Genomic DNA, 17,675 nt, shown 5'->3' with positions numbered 1-17,675 from the left:
GACTCAATTTCTCATGCAATACATCACTTTTTTTTTTTTTTTTTAGATTCAAGTTCAGTGAGTGGTACATGAAATATCTTTTCAGCATTAAAGAAATTAAAAAAAAAAACTAGTCCTAGAATTCTAACTAATAAAAGATCATGCAACAAACAAAGAAAATAGCAGAAAGCTAGAACATAACATAGAAAAAAGATTGGAGGAATGAAAATGAAAGGAACTCAACCACCTTATTATCCTAGCGGTCGCTTTATTCTTTAGGTTGTGTTCCTCAATGAAGATGATTTGCCTCCCTTTTGTGCCAGAAAAAAACCAATAAGCGCAGCGTCAACACCAAACTTAAAGGTTTGCTTGTCCTCAAGTAAATAAGAACTGAAAATAGAAGAGACAAATATTATGAGGGAAGAAAAATAAAAGGACAAAAGAATAAGAGAAAATTAGGATTGGGAGAGAGAGAGAGAAAGAAAACTGGGCGGCACAAGCGATGCGTTCGCATAAAATACGTGTTCGCGTGGGTTGCAAATTTTTCATAATGACACGTTAGCGTCAGGCACGCGTCTGCGTGCCCTGGATTTTGTGCGATTCGCGCGAAGCCAGTCACGCGCCCGCGCGATTTTCTATTCGCATGGCTTGGGAGCCAATTTTTCATACGACGCGTTCGCGTCGTACATGCGCTCGCGTGGATGGCTATATATGCAACTGACGCGAACGCGTCAGTCACGAGTCTGCGTGAACAAATGTGTGCTTTTAGCACACTTCTTGCCCCAAGCCAGCACAACTCTCTACCCAAATACTCTATTTTACGTCGATTTTGCAAGTCACGCGTACGCGTCAGTGACGCGCACGCGTGGATGGCGAAAATCACAAACGACGCGCACGCATGGGGTACGCGTACGCGTGGGTTGTTTGTGCTAAAGGCTTGGTTCCAGCGTCATTCCAGCGCAACTCTCTGTCAAATTTTGTTTTTTACGCACACATGATTGACGCGTTCGCGTCAGTGACGCGCACGCGTCGTGTGCTCTCTTTTTTTTGTCCGGTTCCTATTCTAAAATAGCTGCATGATCAAAAAATTAGTAAGAATTCAATAAAAACCAAATAAGTAAGAAAACTACTACTACAAAAAATAACTAAGAATGAAAAAAAATGATCATACCACAGTGGGTTGTCTCCCACTAAGCACTTTTAGTTAAAGTCCTTAAGTTGGACATGTGGTGAGCTCGTTATCATGGTGGCTTATGCTTGTACTAATCCAGGAATTCCCACCAATATTTGTAATTCCAATGGCTACCAGGATCCCAAACTAGGCGCATAATGCCTTTGAGCAGGTTGAAGTAAGTGACAAGGCCTCAATAGTGTTGATTGTGGGAATGAATCCCAGGCTCCCAAACCTTGCTTTTACACCCGTCTTCTTGTGTATCACCATTGTTCCCACCAGGTGGCAAGCAGTCTGAATTCTCACAGAGACATCCAAACAACCTTTTAGACCCAGTCAAGTGAGCTTTACACCAATCCTTGCACTTTAATTTGGAGCATGCAACCATACTGAACCTTGCTTGACAACTCTTACCACTAACCATCTTCCTCTTACTCTCAATGCCACAAAGATCTCTAAGTTGACCATCCGTCTCTAGTAACCCATATTCAAGTAGGAAAGTAAGGATTAAGGATAGGAATTTTACCCACTTGAATGTTGTATTGGATGGTGATGGTGGTTTTGCAAGCTCCACTCCCTTGTGTTCTTTTTTGAATTCTTCTACCTCTTTGCAAGCTTTCTCAATTTCAACATCTTCCTCTTGGTAGCTGTCTTCTAATTCAATCTCTTCTTCATTGCTTACCAAAGGCATGGGAGGTTGTGCATCTTCCTCCTTTGCTTTTGCATCTTTCTTTTCTTTCATGTGTGAGGATAAAAAGTTCTCTAGTTCACTAGAGTATAAACTCCTTTGAATGATTTCCTCACTTTCTTCCATAGGATCTTGCATTATATCTCTTGGAAAGGAATTTGCTTGCTCCTCTTCCAATGACTTGATTATTGCCTGCACATAGTTCTCTATATTTTTAACACTTGTCTTTATATCATGTAGGCATTCTTTCATGAGGAGCTCAAGATCTGATGATATTTGAGATGAATAGGAAGATGGTGGCTCTTGATATGGGTAGAAGGATGATGGTTCTTGATATGGGTAGAAAGGTGGTGGTTCTTGGTACGAATATGGAGATGGTGGTTCGTGGTATGAATATGGAGGTGGTGGCTCTTGATAGTTGGAACATAGAGCATTGAAGTTTCTTTGGTTTTGACTTTGCCAACCAAAATTTGGATAGTTCCTCCATCCACCATAATATGAATCACTACTCGGGTGTGAGTAGTAACTCATGTGATCTCTCTCCATTATTTGTCCTTAGCACAAAACACCAAAAAGGATTAAATGCACCATGTGGTAAACAGGAAAGCAAAGAAGACAGAACAAATTTTTTTTTGAAAATATTATTTTTTATTTTTATTATTATTATTATTATTTTAGTGAAAAATTACTACGTAGAGACCAAACTTAATTTCAAAAATAAAAAAATATTGGTGCTATTTATTTATATTTTTTTCGAAAATTATATATACATATATATATATTTAAATACTAAAAGGAAAAAGAAAAAAAAGAGGGAAAACGTAACAGGGGAGGGGGGAACGAAAGAAAAAAAAAGGAAGTGTAACGGAAAAAAATGTCAAAGTAAAGAAAAAGATTTTTTTTGAAAATTTAAAAGCAAAATTTAATTAAAATAAAAATTAAAATTCCTAATCTAAGCAATCAAACAACTGATAGTTGTTAATCACAGTCAATCCTCGGCAACGGCGCCAAAAACTTGGTGCGGTATTTTACAACCCACACTACTAATCGGTAAGTGTACCAAGTCGTACCAAGTAATACCTTACGTGAGTAAGGGTCGATCCCACGAGGATTGATGGATCAAGCAACAATAGTGTTTGATAGGATTAGTTAGACAAACAGAAAAGAGTGTTTTGGTGTTCAAAGAGCATTAAACAGTAAATTAAGAATTTCAGAAAGCAAGCAGCGATGAATTGGGAATAAAATATTTGAGAAAGCAGTTAAGGTTTTAGAGTTATCTATTTTCCGGATTAACTTTTATTACTAACTAATTGAATCATGCAAGATATAATTTCATGGCAAACTATATGTGACTAGACCCTAATTCCTTAGACCTTCCTAGTCTCCTCTAAAATTCATTAACTGCCAATTCCTTGGTTAATTAATTCTAATTAGACGGTGATGATCAATTTCTAGTTTATATGCCAAAAGAATTCTAATTATCCAAAAATAAAGGGATTATATGTCACGTATCCCGTTAAATACAAACAATTAGAAATTCAGTATAATATGTTTTCAAGTTGTTGTTCAAGTAAAGAGTTTTTCCAAGTTTTACAAGAACTCAATTAGAACATGGGTCATACTTCCGTCCACTCATATTCATAAAGTAAAGAGCGAAAACAATTATTGAAATATAAATCTAAACATGGATTAAATTAGAAAGATCAAACGAATAAATCCATACAAATAGACAGAGCTCCTAACCTTAACAGTGGAGGATTAGTTGCTCATAGTTCAGAATAGAAAACTAGGATTTTGGTAACAATATGGTCCCCTGTCTAAATGTACAGAGTTTCTATTTATAACTAATACTAATAAATCTAAAATCTAATTATCTAAAAATAAAATAATATCTTTTCCTAAAAGATAAGATTTGAATTTAAAATTGAATTAATTAACAGATCTTCAGTTGATGGGTGGGGACTACTTGATTTGTCCATTCTGCAACTTCTAGTTTGTGTTTTCTGGGCTAGAAACTGGGTCGAAAATGCCCAGAAATTGCCTTAGCGTTTTCTGTATTTTTGCAGATTGCGCATGTGACGCGTCCGCGTCGTCCACACGCTCGCGTCATTTGTGCAAATTCCAGTCCATGCGTTCGCGTCAGGCACGCGATCGCGTCATTGCGATTTCTCCATTCCGCGCGGTCGCGTGAGCCATGCGTCTGCGTCGGTCTTCGCTGGTCATCTCTTTGGTTTCTTCTTTTTCTCTGCAGAAACTTCATCAAATCCCTCCGAATGCTACCTAAAATAAATAAAATTGCACAAAACTCAAAATAGCATCCATAGTGGCTAAAATATAATTAATTCTTAATTAAACTCAACAAATTAGATGCAAATTAACTAGAAAAAGATAGGTAAGATGCTCACGCATCAATTAACACACAACATAAAACAACTCAATAATAAGTTGAACTTGCAGGTAGAAGCTACGCTAAAAAAAGCTTAGTTGATTTAATATAAAAAAACTAGCTAAATTCTCTAACAACTTTCATAAAGAATATTGTTCAATTGTAAAATAGTTTATGTAATAGCATAAGGATCATTACTCTTAATAAGTATGTCACATACATAGGCAAAAAAATATAGAGCTAAAGCTTACCGGACTTCTTTATGAATAGGGATGGATCATATCATTGAGTATTTATTGAGAATGAACAACAAGAATATGAAGAAAAGTTAGAATAGAAAATTGAACTATGAATGAAAAGCCTTATATTGATTTTGTTCAGCAGATATCATATACTGTGATGAATATTTATACAATTGATGGTTGTACTCTTCTTACATTGCAGACTTTCCTAGCTCTCACAACTGCTATAACTACCAATAACTAATTAACAAAATTGCTAACAAAATGCTAAGAGCCAGAGTTAATTGTTTTATGAGTGAAAAAATCTTCCAAACTTCATTAATTATGAGCAACCAATTATCTAAAGTTTTGATCGTGATATCAGTGAATAGAAAACGGGTCTAGTATTATAACTAAGCTCTATAATAAGCTTTGAATATTGCTCCACCGTTGCAAATTTATGTTTCACTGCATTTTAGTTAAGTGCTAGGTTTCTTGGGAGTTTAAGTTTGGATTTGTAATTTATGTGTCAATTTATTCTCGTTATGGATCTTTTGTGGATTGGAGCGAGCTTAGCTTTCTATTATTTCAACTTTGGGGGATTTCTTTCTATGAAATTGTCCATACTACAAGATAATGATGATGGTTAAAAAATGAAAAAAAAAAGAAAAACAGAAAAGTTTTTGCTTATTAGTGTGATGATTTTGTAGGTTGGAAGTGTTCAAGCAACTGCTTCTCAAAGAGTACTTCTATAGAATACGGATTGAATCAAAATGAAGAAGCAAGAACAGAGTTGAGAGCAGCAGATGCATGAATACTGACTGACAAGTCTTACTCTCATTAATCCATTCATTCAGTAAGCTTCAATCTCCATTCCCAGTTCTCACCCATTTATTTTCATCCCTTGAGCTTTCAAAGTTTTGATGATTGATGAATGTAATAAGCTGCGATCTCTTTCAATTTTGCTTTAGATTTATTCAGTATACCTACTCTAAATAAACCCAGATTTCAAAATTCTTTTTTTTCCTTGACCGTCAAGTTCTCCATTTTGCTGTTTTAAATTGTGTTTAAGATATCTTGTTATTATTTTGGTTCTTCCTTTTACTATCATTTTAGAAAATGATTTTCTGCTTCTCTAATGATGTTTGATTTCATGCATCTTGCTTACAAATATCATGTTCTTTAGTTTGTTGATGCTAGTTTATTGTATATAATTTAGCAATTTGTTTCAATCAATTGATTATTTCATTGACTTTGGGTCTGGTTGATTGATAAATGTTTTGATGTAAAAGAATTTGAAGTCAGCCCTTTCTTTTGTGGCATATGGTGCTAAAACCGATCAATATAAATTTGAAAGAATGGACCTGATATCATGTTTTTACCCTTGTTGTATGTGGCTGAATCTTTCAAATTACAGGTTGTATATCTTTTTTTGTATGTCATCTTTTGTTTACTTTTTCTTTCCCCTTAATCTTATTCATTGCAATTGTTCAGGTTAAATGACAAATAGAGCTCAAATTTTCACAAAAAATTTAGCACTCATTTCTATGACTGACAAGGGTCTTAAGTGGTTTGTGTGGTAATTTATTTTGATTCTTTCTAAATTTTTTAATGTACAATTCAACCTTCTGGTTTAGCTTAGGAAAAGTGGTGGTTGGGTCGGAGTTTGGATGACAATTGAAGTTCAATATTTTCTGTTGGTACAAAGTTGAAGCATTTTATCTTTAATTTTTACGATTGTTCTTGATAAGATGACCGCCTATTTCATCCACCAATATATATTTGAAAGTTTAGAGGTTGATGTCTTGATGAGTGCCAAGTTCTGATGTGCAAAATCTATTTCTATCTTGACCTGTACATTAGAGCTATATTAGCCTATTGAAGCATTTGTATTTACCATAATCCATATATAATACTAGCCTATGTAATTTGCCTAGATCTCTTCTGGTGCACACATGCAATATCTGATATGAAAAATCTAGCATCATGACGTATTCTAGTTTTTATGATGTTTGTTTTGAATTTTGATATTTTGGATGCACTCTACTATAAAAAGTAATAACTACTTGATGGAATATAATGCAGGATACTATTGTTGGATTTCTGCTGGCTCGAATGGGTAATATTGACTTGTGAAGAAAGACAAATGATCTTATTGTAGATTCAAGCAGCTGCTATTTTTAATGATTTTGTATATTTTCATGTTAGTTGCTAGTGTTTTCAAAATAAATGAAGTTTTATTAGAATTGAATAAGAATAAAAAAGTTTTTACTATCAAGAATTTGGTATACGATGCATAAAATAAGCTTTTCAATTAATGTGGTTATTTGGGAATATTCATGTTGTCAAGTTTTTTGTTTTAATTTAATACAAAGCAAAATAGCTCATTCTATTTGAGATAAAGGAAATGTTTTTTGTTACTAATAATGCTTGGTTGCTAATTAGCGACCGATTTAGTGACTGAAATGTTGGTTGTTAAAATACAGGTCTCCAGTTAGTGACCGAATTAGAGACCAAAATATTGGTAGTGAATTAGAAATTGAAATGTTGGTCACAAACTAGCGACCGAAAAGTTGGTCGCTATTTAGCGACCCATATACTCAGCGAGCGATTTAGCGATCGAAAAATTTGGTTACCATTTAGCGACCGATTATATTAGCGACCGATACTTTATGGTGAGGGTTTGGTATCTTTGTTCAAAAAATGGTCGACGGTTAGTAACCAAGATTTTAGCGACCACTAAAATTGTTGGCTAAATCTGTCGTTAAATCGGTCGTTATTCCAGTAATTTCTTGTAGTGTTTAAATGGTGTGAAAAATAGTATAATATCAATTAGAGAGTTTGAAATACGCTTATAAGCTATAATCCTTCAAGAAAGGTATTAGTATATATGCTGCCATCTTTCTCTCTTTATATCTAAGTGGTATGAAAAACATAACTACGTTTAAGAGTTTGAAATTTGCTTATGTACTTTCTAAAAGTATAATACAGTTTCATTTGCATATTTATTTTCTATTCTTTATATTATTTAAGCTGCTTTGCAAAAAAGTACAACTACATTTTTATTTTAGCAAAAGTTTATCTTTATTTTTACAAAAATATTATTTACATATATATATAAAAAATAATTATTATATATTTGTATATAAATATATATTATTTAATTTATTTTTAATATATATTTTATATTTTAATATATTTTATATTAACAATTAATTTTAATATATATCTAACACGATTGTTATTTAACATATTTAATATTTTTATAACTCAATCTACTCACTCATATCTTGATTTATTTGTGCATATAGAATAATAATAACCATAGATCTTTTATTATTTAATGTATATAACAAGTAATAATAATATCTTTCTGTTAAGATTATTGTTTGCTATTATATTTGGTTACAAGATAATTTTTTTAAGTACACTTTTTTACCAATTAAAAGAATACTAAGAAAAATTTGTCAATATATTTCTATTCTTTTTTTAAAATATTTTTTTATTATTTTTAAAATAATATTACATGATCAACAAAAATGATATTTTTAGCTAATAGTTAATTAACTAACTCTAAATACAGAAGATTAAACTCTAAATCCTAAATTCTAATAGCAAAAATTAGGCAGTCAATATTTTGTTTATATTTATTTTATATGAGAATTAATATTAGTTAATTCTTTTCTTTTAGTTAAAGTGATTATCTTTTAACATTTTGTCATTTTCCAATCATATATATTCCATTTGAAGGAGATTTTAATTTGGAGAAAAAAACAAATGGCAAATAGATATATATATAACAAGAAACATTATTACACAATCATCAACAAACAGTTACGTTGAATTGTACATTTGAACATCAAAAGAGATTATTGATTTAACAAAAGAAAAAAGAAAGACAAATCCAATTTTACTTTACCAAAAACAAAGGTATATTTTACTTTTTTCCTAACACCAAGTAGCACAAGACAATGAGTCTTTTCTTTAAGATTCCTACATAATTTGCGTCAACTGTATTACTGCTTTCAATTGGAAAAAATAATAAACAAATAAAATAATATGCATAAATAAACAAATGTTTATGGAAACATTGGAGAGAGATGTTTATGTTTAACAATATATGAATGTTTAATTTTTCATCATGCATTAGTTACTGTTGCCATGAATAATGTAACAAAATATTTGTCAATTAGTATCAGGTCAGAGACATATACATGTCTTTATATACCTTACCAGCCACAGAAATCATAACAACAAGATATAATAGAGCATCTAACACTAGATATTCATTTTGCCAAGCTTCTCTAAAGCAGGATCTCCATGAGATTTTAGCACATACAACTGAGCTGACATTTTATGTTGACATGCATCCTTTTATTTGTAGCATTAATGTTCAAATATCCTACATAATAGTTAAATATTAAAATAAAAATTATGAAAAAAGATACTCACTCATCAAGATAAGAGTGTTGTTTCATCAATCCAGAAGTATACCATAATTTTGAGAAAGAACTCAACATATTTGATTCTTAGATAAGCTTAATAATAGGTCATTAGAATCTCACATGAGAAGAAGAAAGTCAAATATAGCCACAGGATGACCTGCCGGCTAAATCAAACAAAGTTAATTTCACTTAGTAGCAAGTGATTGCCGGCAAGTCATCCTTGGCTTAATTTCACTTTCAACCACTTCATGAGAGACCCTTAGACCAATAAACGAATGCATTATCATTGATATGTTGACTATATAACTATGTTCAATCTTAACGCCATTTTATAGCCAAGAGGGGGGTATAGAGACTAGTGGTGCCAAATGCACTTGTACATTGTACAATATTCTCACTTTGACAAACCACCCTTCACTCCTCTTTAAGGGCAAGTGATGGTTATTCTTCTCAAAAGGGCTATCCAACACCCTGTCTGATGCATGGGCATCCATTTGTTATTTAGTCTGTGTTTGTTTGTAGAGACAGAACATTGAGATAGAAACACTGAGACAAAAAATCATGTATAATAGAAGAGACATAGACAGAGATAATGTGTCCAGAAAATACAAAATACAAAAATACAAAATTTTGTGTCTCTGTCCATCAGTATCTTGTCCTGTCCTGTTTTCAGTGTCTTATCTTATCCTGTTCTTAGAATAGTATGATAATATAAAATATTTAACACATTTATTTAATCATATTTATTTTTTTAGGATAACTATTCAAATGATTAATAAAAAGAATAATTATTTTTACTGACATAATATTACGTAATTAGATACACGTATAAAATTATTCTATACTATTAATATATCAAAATTAAATTTGTGTATTAACAATATTTATTTTATTATTGTTAGATTTTAATACGAATGTTCTTTGAAATTGGCATTTAAACTTTCAATTTTCATCCTTAGATTAAAACAGTTATGATTAAAAAAAATTAGATATTATAATCGCAACTATTTTTGTGCTCTATGAGGATTATATATTTATATTAGATGTTGAATTAATATGTTCCTATCACATCACTTATTTGAATTTCTTCTTCTCAAAGATTTCCTTCATCATTTGGGTTGGCCACTTTCTAGCACTGACAAGTGACAACAATAATTCTGAGGTCTCCACCTTTCCCTCAATCAACTGGCCTCAGTAGTGTGCTAAAATTCCCTTCAATGTGGGAATAGAATCTTTTATGGGGGAAAACAACAGATAGAGAGGGTATGGAATGAGGATTTGTGCTCTGCTATGGTGATAATACTTATCCTCAAATGACATGTCAAAGGCTTAGCATATATACATTTTAGGCCATGGTTCTACTTGACTACTTAGGCTATTTATAATTAAGAGTGGTTTTAAAACAAAATTATTTCTTGTGATGTGATTACTGAAAATTAAATTTCAGGGAAAAAAAGGTATATATGCCTAAGATTATAAATTCAAATGTCATTATCCTTGATAATAATAATAATGATAATGATAAGTGGACATATCAAATCACCACGTCATCACTATCTAGAGCAACATTATTCTGGTTGCTCTTTACAAAATTACAAGTTAGTCAAAATGAGTTGAATTTGTTGGACTACTCCGTCGTTTAACACCTTAAATTGATGGATTTTCGTCTCAAAAAATAGGTCTATGAAAATTAAACGTTTAACAATCTCAGTCTATTAACCGATAAAATAAATGGGATGGTCCATGAAATAAAATGGCTGACCTATTTAGTTTGTTAAATGTTTTTTTTTAACAACTTTTTAATAATCCAACCCAAATATCTCAAATTCTAACTAAAATATCTCAAGTTTTAAGTCAATAATCTAAACAACAACAACAATAAAAGTCTTGTTCCATTAAGTGGGATCGGCTACATGAATCAAATGATCTCATTGTGCTCTGTCATATATCATATATACAAAGAGACTGTTTACATGTAGATCTCATTTGACCACCTCATAGATGGGTTCTTAGGTCTTCCTCTGCCTTTCGCCCCTTGTCCATCTTCCATCTCATTCACCCTCCTGATTTGATGTTCTATCAGTCTTCTTCTCATATGTCCAAACCACTTGAGACACGATTCAACCATCTTTTTCACAATGGGTACTACTCCAACTCTCTCCCTTATATCTTCGTTCCTTATTTATCCAATCGTGTATGACCACTCATCCATTTCAACATCTTCATCTCTGCCACACTCAGCTTATGTTCGTACTCCCCTTTAGCCGCCCAACACTCTGTACCATAAAGCATAGCCGGTCTTATAGCGGTGCAATAGAATTTACCTTTAAGTTTTAAAAGCACTTTTTTATCGTATATAAAACAAGATGCACTCTGCCATTTTGACCAACTTACTTGGATCCTATGATTTACATTCTGTTCAATCTCTCAATTATCCTGTATGATGTACCCAAAATATTTAAAACTTTTAACTTTTTGTAGGATGTTTTCTCCAATCTTCACATCTATATTAGGGTTTTCCCTTCTCAAACTGAACTTACATTTCATATATTTCGTCTTGCTACGGCTTATGCGCAGACCATACACTTCTAAAGCTTCTCTTTGGTTTAAAGTTAATATATATTTCAATCTAAAAGTTGATTTTCTTTGGTTTTTTCATTTTAAAACTATTTAGACAAAAAAATAAATAAATTGACTTATTTCGTTTGACAGATATCTCTTAATTGGATCAGACTTTCATTTTAAACGTCTGTATATACTTAATATATAATTAGTTTGCCATTTATACCTGAACAGACTAAAATGAACTAAGTCAGTCCATTGACATTCTTATTTTACACCTAATTAATAACATCAATTTTTCTTATTCTTCTTTGTCCTCTGCTAATAATAATAAATTTATTATTAAGAATTTAACTAATATTATCTGAATAATTATTACTACCTATTTTAGCATGAGTTTTTTTTTTCAATTTATAGTATTAGAGTTCAAATTTATGACCGTTAAAAAATTTAACTACAATGCGATTAACGCACCCGCAATATACAAAGAAAGTTAGCATGTTTAATGACCTCGTCATTAGTTTTCAAAACAATTATTTTAGTAGAGCCTTCTTAGTTCTTAGAAGCTATTTAATTGTAAAAAATAAAATGTTAAAATACATTTTTGGCTTGATTGTCAAAGGTTAAAATGCGTAAACCTTCTAGTGTTCATTATTTGGGAGCTCATTATAAAGGGTATCGCTAGGTAGACAATAAAAAATTTTAACAACGTGAATGATGAATTAATTTATTAATTCATTGAGAATTTAAAAAAATTACCCCAAATAATCAAATTAAAAAAATTCTTTTTAATTCTATCATTAGAAATTTTAACTATTCTCATCCCTTTTAACTCTAATTACACTTTTTTCTAATTCAAATTCCTTCCCCACTGTCGTTATCTTCTGCGTCACCAACCTCGAGTACTGTATTAAGAACAAACATTCCATTTGCATGAAGAATAAACATTCTATTTACACAAAAAACAAACATTTCATTTATATAAAGAACAAATATCTCATTTACATTAAAAATAAACATCTCATTTGTACGAAAAATAAACATCCACGTACGTATATAAAATTTCCGCCGCCTACCTTCTCAATGCACGTCCAGCATGTTGCCGTAGACGTAGCCTTTTAGATCCATACTGTGCGGCATTGTGAGGTTTATGGCGAAGATGGTAGAGGAAAAAGGGAAGAAACAAGCGAGAACCGCCATAAAATCTTACGGTCGAAACCGTAGCAGGAGAGAACGGAATGAAAATTCTACATGACTTTGAACAATACATTGGCATCGCGGTGGTTGTCCTTGTTGTCAACGATGGTGGTGAGCTGCAATGGTAAAAGTGGGGTTGCGGGGGTGCACGATTGGCACGTGGATGGACAGTGCGAAAGATGACGCACAGAGCGATTGGACGTTCGCGGAGATGTTTGGGCGGCGTCAGCAGGCGAATGAGAGCGTCGGCTGGAGGCTGGATGGCGTCAAATCGGAGAGAGGAAAAATGAAGCGGCATTTGGAAGTGTTTCTGCAGACCAAAAATAGCAAATGGAGGAAGGAGATTAAATTTAAATTGGAAACTAATCTTTATTTATTAAATTTTAAATTTTAAAATTAAAAATAATTAATTAATAATTTAATTTATAATCTAAATTTTTTTATTCTATTATTTACATTATTTACTCATTTCATTCTCTACCTATATTTTTTCAATAATAAATCCTTAGCTTCGTTCTTGTCTATCTTATAATGGATAGAGATAAGAGCTGTCATGAAATCATTCACGCTATTCTTAAAGATCAAATTCGAGAAATGCAACTTAAACAATCTAAACAAATTTCTTTTGTACTAGGTATTATGATAAAACAAAAGAGAAACAAGGCAAAAAAAAAGACTTTATTGATAAAATTTGATAAAGGATGCTTTTTTATCTTTAAATTTTTCAAAAACTTTTAAAAGTATCTTTAATGGTTTAACTTATTTTAATTTCACTTCTAACATTTAAATAGGGCATCACTTTTATGGGGACGCCAAAAACATCTTGTGATAATAAAGACAGTAATATTTTTTCAATGACTATCAATCGTATCCTAAATTAATTAACGGTATGTTAATTCTCAAGAGTATAATGAAAACATATTTAAAAGGGCACCACTCACATGCAAACGCCAAAAACATCTTGTGATAAAAATAATGATATTTTTTCAATGACTATCAAATGCGTGTCCCAAATTCCAATTAAGCAAGTATCATTGTATTAAACTAATCGGTTCAATCTTCATTAGTTTATAAAAAGACTGATTTAGTGATTCATTATGCTCATTAATTTTATATTATTATTCAATTTTTATTTTATTTTTTAAATTCAATAAAAAATATTTTTTATATAATCAAAATATTATAAAATTTTAAAATATATTCATTATTTTTTGAAATTATATTTTTTATTAAAATTAATATAAAAAATATTTTTTATTAAAATAAAATCATAAATTTCGAAAACATACTCACCACTCTTTTAAAATTATATTTTTCACTAAATTTTACAAAAAAAAAATTTCAAAGCACACAAATTATAAATTTCTAAAACATTCTTATCACTCCTTAAAATTATAATTTGCGACAAATTCTAAAAAAAATGATCAAAGTAAAATATTATAAATTAAAAAAATATCCTAATTATTCTTCTGAAATTATATTTTGTACCAAATAAATTTTTAAATATATCCATTATTCTCTTAAGATTATATTTTGCTTAAATTCTACAGAAAATAATTTTTTCGTTGAAGTAAAAAGTTGTAAATTTCTAAAATATACTCATCACTTTTTTAAAATTATATTTTGCATTATAAATTATACTAAAAATGATGTGTATATGATCACGATTTATTTATGATAAATAGAAGTATCACCTTGAATATGTTATAAAACTTAAAAGAATGAAAAATACTATCTTTTGTTCTTAATAAGTATTTAGTTTTAAAACTTTATTTGGTTCCAACAAGAAGAGACTAACTAAAAGAGTTAAGTAAACAATATTTATTATTGTTTTCATTACATGGAGTGGAATAAAACGGTTCACAGTGCTCATTGGTCATCTTTTTTCTTTTTTAAAATTAAATGTAAAATAAAAAATACTTTTTATATTAATTAATTTTGATCTAAAATATATTTTTAGAAAAGTTATGGTTATATTTTATAAATTTATAAATTTTGAATTTTACAATTATTTTGTAGACTTTGATACAAAATATAGTTTTAATAGAATAATAGTATTTTTAGAAATATATAACTTTATTTTAATAAAAAATATTTTTAGTTTTGATTATAGTGCAAAATATAATTTCAGAAGAGTGGTGAATATGTTTTAAAAATATGTAACTTTTTATTTTGACAAAAAATTCTTTTTTGTAGACTTAGGAAAAAATATAATCTTTAAAGAATGCTGTGTATTTTTAGAACTTTATTTGGTACAAAATATAATTTTAGGAGAATAATTAATATATTTTTTAAATTTATGTAACATTTTATTTTTACACATTTTTTATGGAATATACCACAAAGTATAATTTCAGAGGGGTGATGAGAATGTTTTAAAAATTTATAATTTTTGTGCCGTAAAATTTAGTGAAAAATATAATTTTACAAGAGTAGTGAGCATGTCTTCAAAATTTATAATTTTATTTCAATAAAAAAATATTTTTTATTAATTTTAATACAAAATATCATTTAAAAAAATAATAAATATATTTTAAAATTTTATAATATTTTAATTATATAAAATATATTTTTTATTGAATTTAAAAATAAAATAAAAATTGAATAATAATACAAAATTAATTAGCATAATGAATCGTTAAATCAATCTTTTTATAAATTAATGAGGATTGAACCGATTAATTTAATACAATGATACTTGCTAATTAGAGACACGCATTTGATAGTCATTAAAAAATATCATTATTTTTATCACAATATATTTTTGACGTCATGTGAGTGGCACCCTTTTAAATATATTTTTATTATACTCTTGAAAATTAACATACCGTTAATGAAAATTCTAATATAATAATTATAGGCTAAAGTATTACTTATGTATGCCAATTTTCGACTAACTCAATGGTATAACTAAACATATTAAAATTAAAATTAAAATTAAAAGAAAATGTAAAGATCGGAGACAAAAATAATATTTACTCTTCAGTAATTTTTTTTAAATAAAATTTATATTGATAATACTTTTAAAATGTAAGTTTTATTGAGACCCACTTTAATATAATAATATTTTTTAAAAAATAAAAATAAGATAAGTATCACATATACATGATAATAAATTGTAAAAAAAATATTATGAAACATATCACTTTAATTGTATGAAAATAATTTGGAGACTTCAAATAGATATCTTTATATAAATAATTTTTTTTTTGAATTGATAGATGCATTGTGCAACTGTAAAATGCTAATTGAGAACAATATATAAAATTTGATAATGCAGTGCGTGGGAGTCAGTAGTAGTGGCCCTGTGTGGAATATTTTCCAAATTAAGAATGAGATACTCTAATGGGATAACTTGAACCAATCATCACCAATTTCAGCAAAAAGGTACAGAGGAATCAATAAAGTTGCCGAATAAATTTTTTTGCATCTCATGCAGAAATCAAATAATCTAACCGAATAATTTGTCATCTTATTTATGGTCAAAAGAAATCTCTATAAAGCATTGAGTGCGTTGTTGTCTAAACAATGGGTAAAACCTCGTTAATGTCTCTACTGTTTTACACTGTTTTTCACTTTCCAATCTAACCCTAACACAAATTTTATTCTTCTACTTACGTCTTCAAGACATTTTCATTTTATGTTTTATCATCATTGCATATAGTAAATGAAAAGAAAAAAAAATGATATCAATGTTAAATCATGAGACTAGTGATCTTCAAATGTCACCAATCAAATTTTCTATCTTATTTGTTTATATAACTAAAAAGAAAATAACAAGTTACACAGGCCTTAGAAAGGCATTTCCCCACTTAAATATGATATTGTAAAGTAAACATTTAAATTAAATCAGTCTTAAAAAAATTTAGATTAGATATTTTATTGCTTTTTCGAAAATGATCTCTATTAAATTGATTCTTCGATATTTTAAAAGAAAATTAATTTATTTTATAATTATATTTTCTGAATTCCAATTGTCTTATAATAATAAAATTTGTTATAAATTTATTTGTTCAACATACATTAAAAATTTGATTTAAAATAAAACATACTAGCTAATCTATTCTACAAAAATAATTCTTAAAAACTTATAAAAAATGAAAATTATTAAAGTGTTCGATTTAAAATTTATTGAAAAAAAAAATGCCTTTATTATTCTATCATTACTGGAACAAGTGGTTATGGCGAGAAGCGAGTGATTTATTCACTAACGATGGTTTTTATATATATAAAAATTACAGAATAAAGAGCTTGTAGTAGCTTGAAATAGATAATTAACTAACTTTCTAAAATAGATAATTAACTCTCTAAAACACTAATCCAGCTAATAAGAATAACTACCTCTAACCGACGAAAACTAACTCTATACTACTGGCCTACTGGGATACATTCATTGATTCACATAATAAGCTCTCATGTTCATTTTTTGGTACAAATTGGAATCTCCACGCCAAAACACTCCCCCTACTAGCAACAGAATCAAGAAGTTAGTTAGTGATGTTTCTCACAAAATATTTTATGTCTATTAAAAATTAATTATTATATCAATTATTATATATTTGTGTATATTTATATATATTATTATATTTTTAATTAAATAATTACTAGCCACCAAAATAATCAAACATGTGATAATAGAATAATCAAACATGTAATAGATAAATAATTGAATTTGTTTATAACGATATAACAAATGAGAACCATTTAGACGAAGACGTTTAAAATGTCTTTTTTTAAAAATACTTTTTAGTAATTAAAATTCAATACATATAACTAGTGTTGGAAGTGAGTTAAGCCAACTTATGAGCCAATTCGAGCTCGACTTGTTAATAGCTCGATAAGCTAAACTCGTGAACTGATGAGCCAAACTTAAATCTAGAATTGAACTCATAAATTAAATGAGCCGAACTTGAGTTTGGATAAGCTCAGCTCATTACCTCTGACTCGATTATATATATCATATTAAAAGTATAGATTAAATATATATAAGATATGCGTATTAATAATTTAACATATTAATGTTTTT

Source organism: Arachis duranensis, chromosome 4 (assembly GCF_000817695.3).
Source record: "Arachis duranensis cultivar V14167 chromosome 4, aradu.V14167.gnm2.J7QH, whole genome shotgun sequence".
Lineage (NCBI taxonomy): Eukaryota > Viridiplantae > Streptophyta > Magnoliopsida > Fabales > Fabaceae > Arachis > Arachis duranensis.
This window is presented reverse-complemented; position numbering follows the sequence as displayed.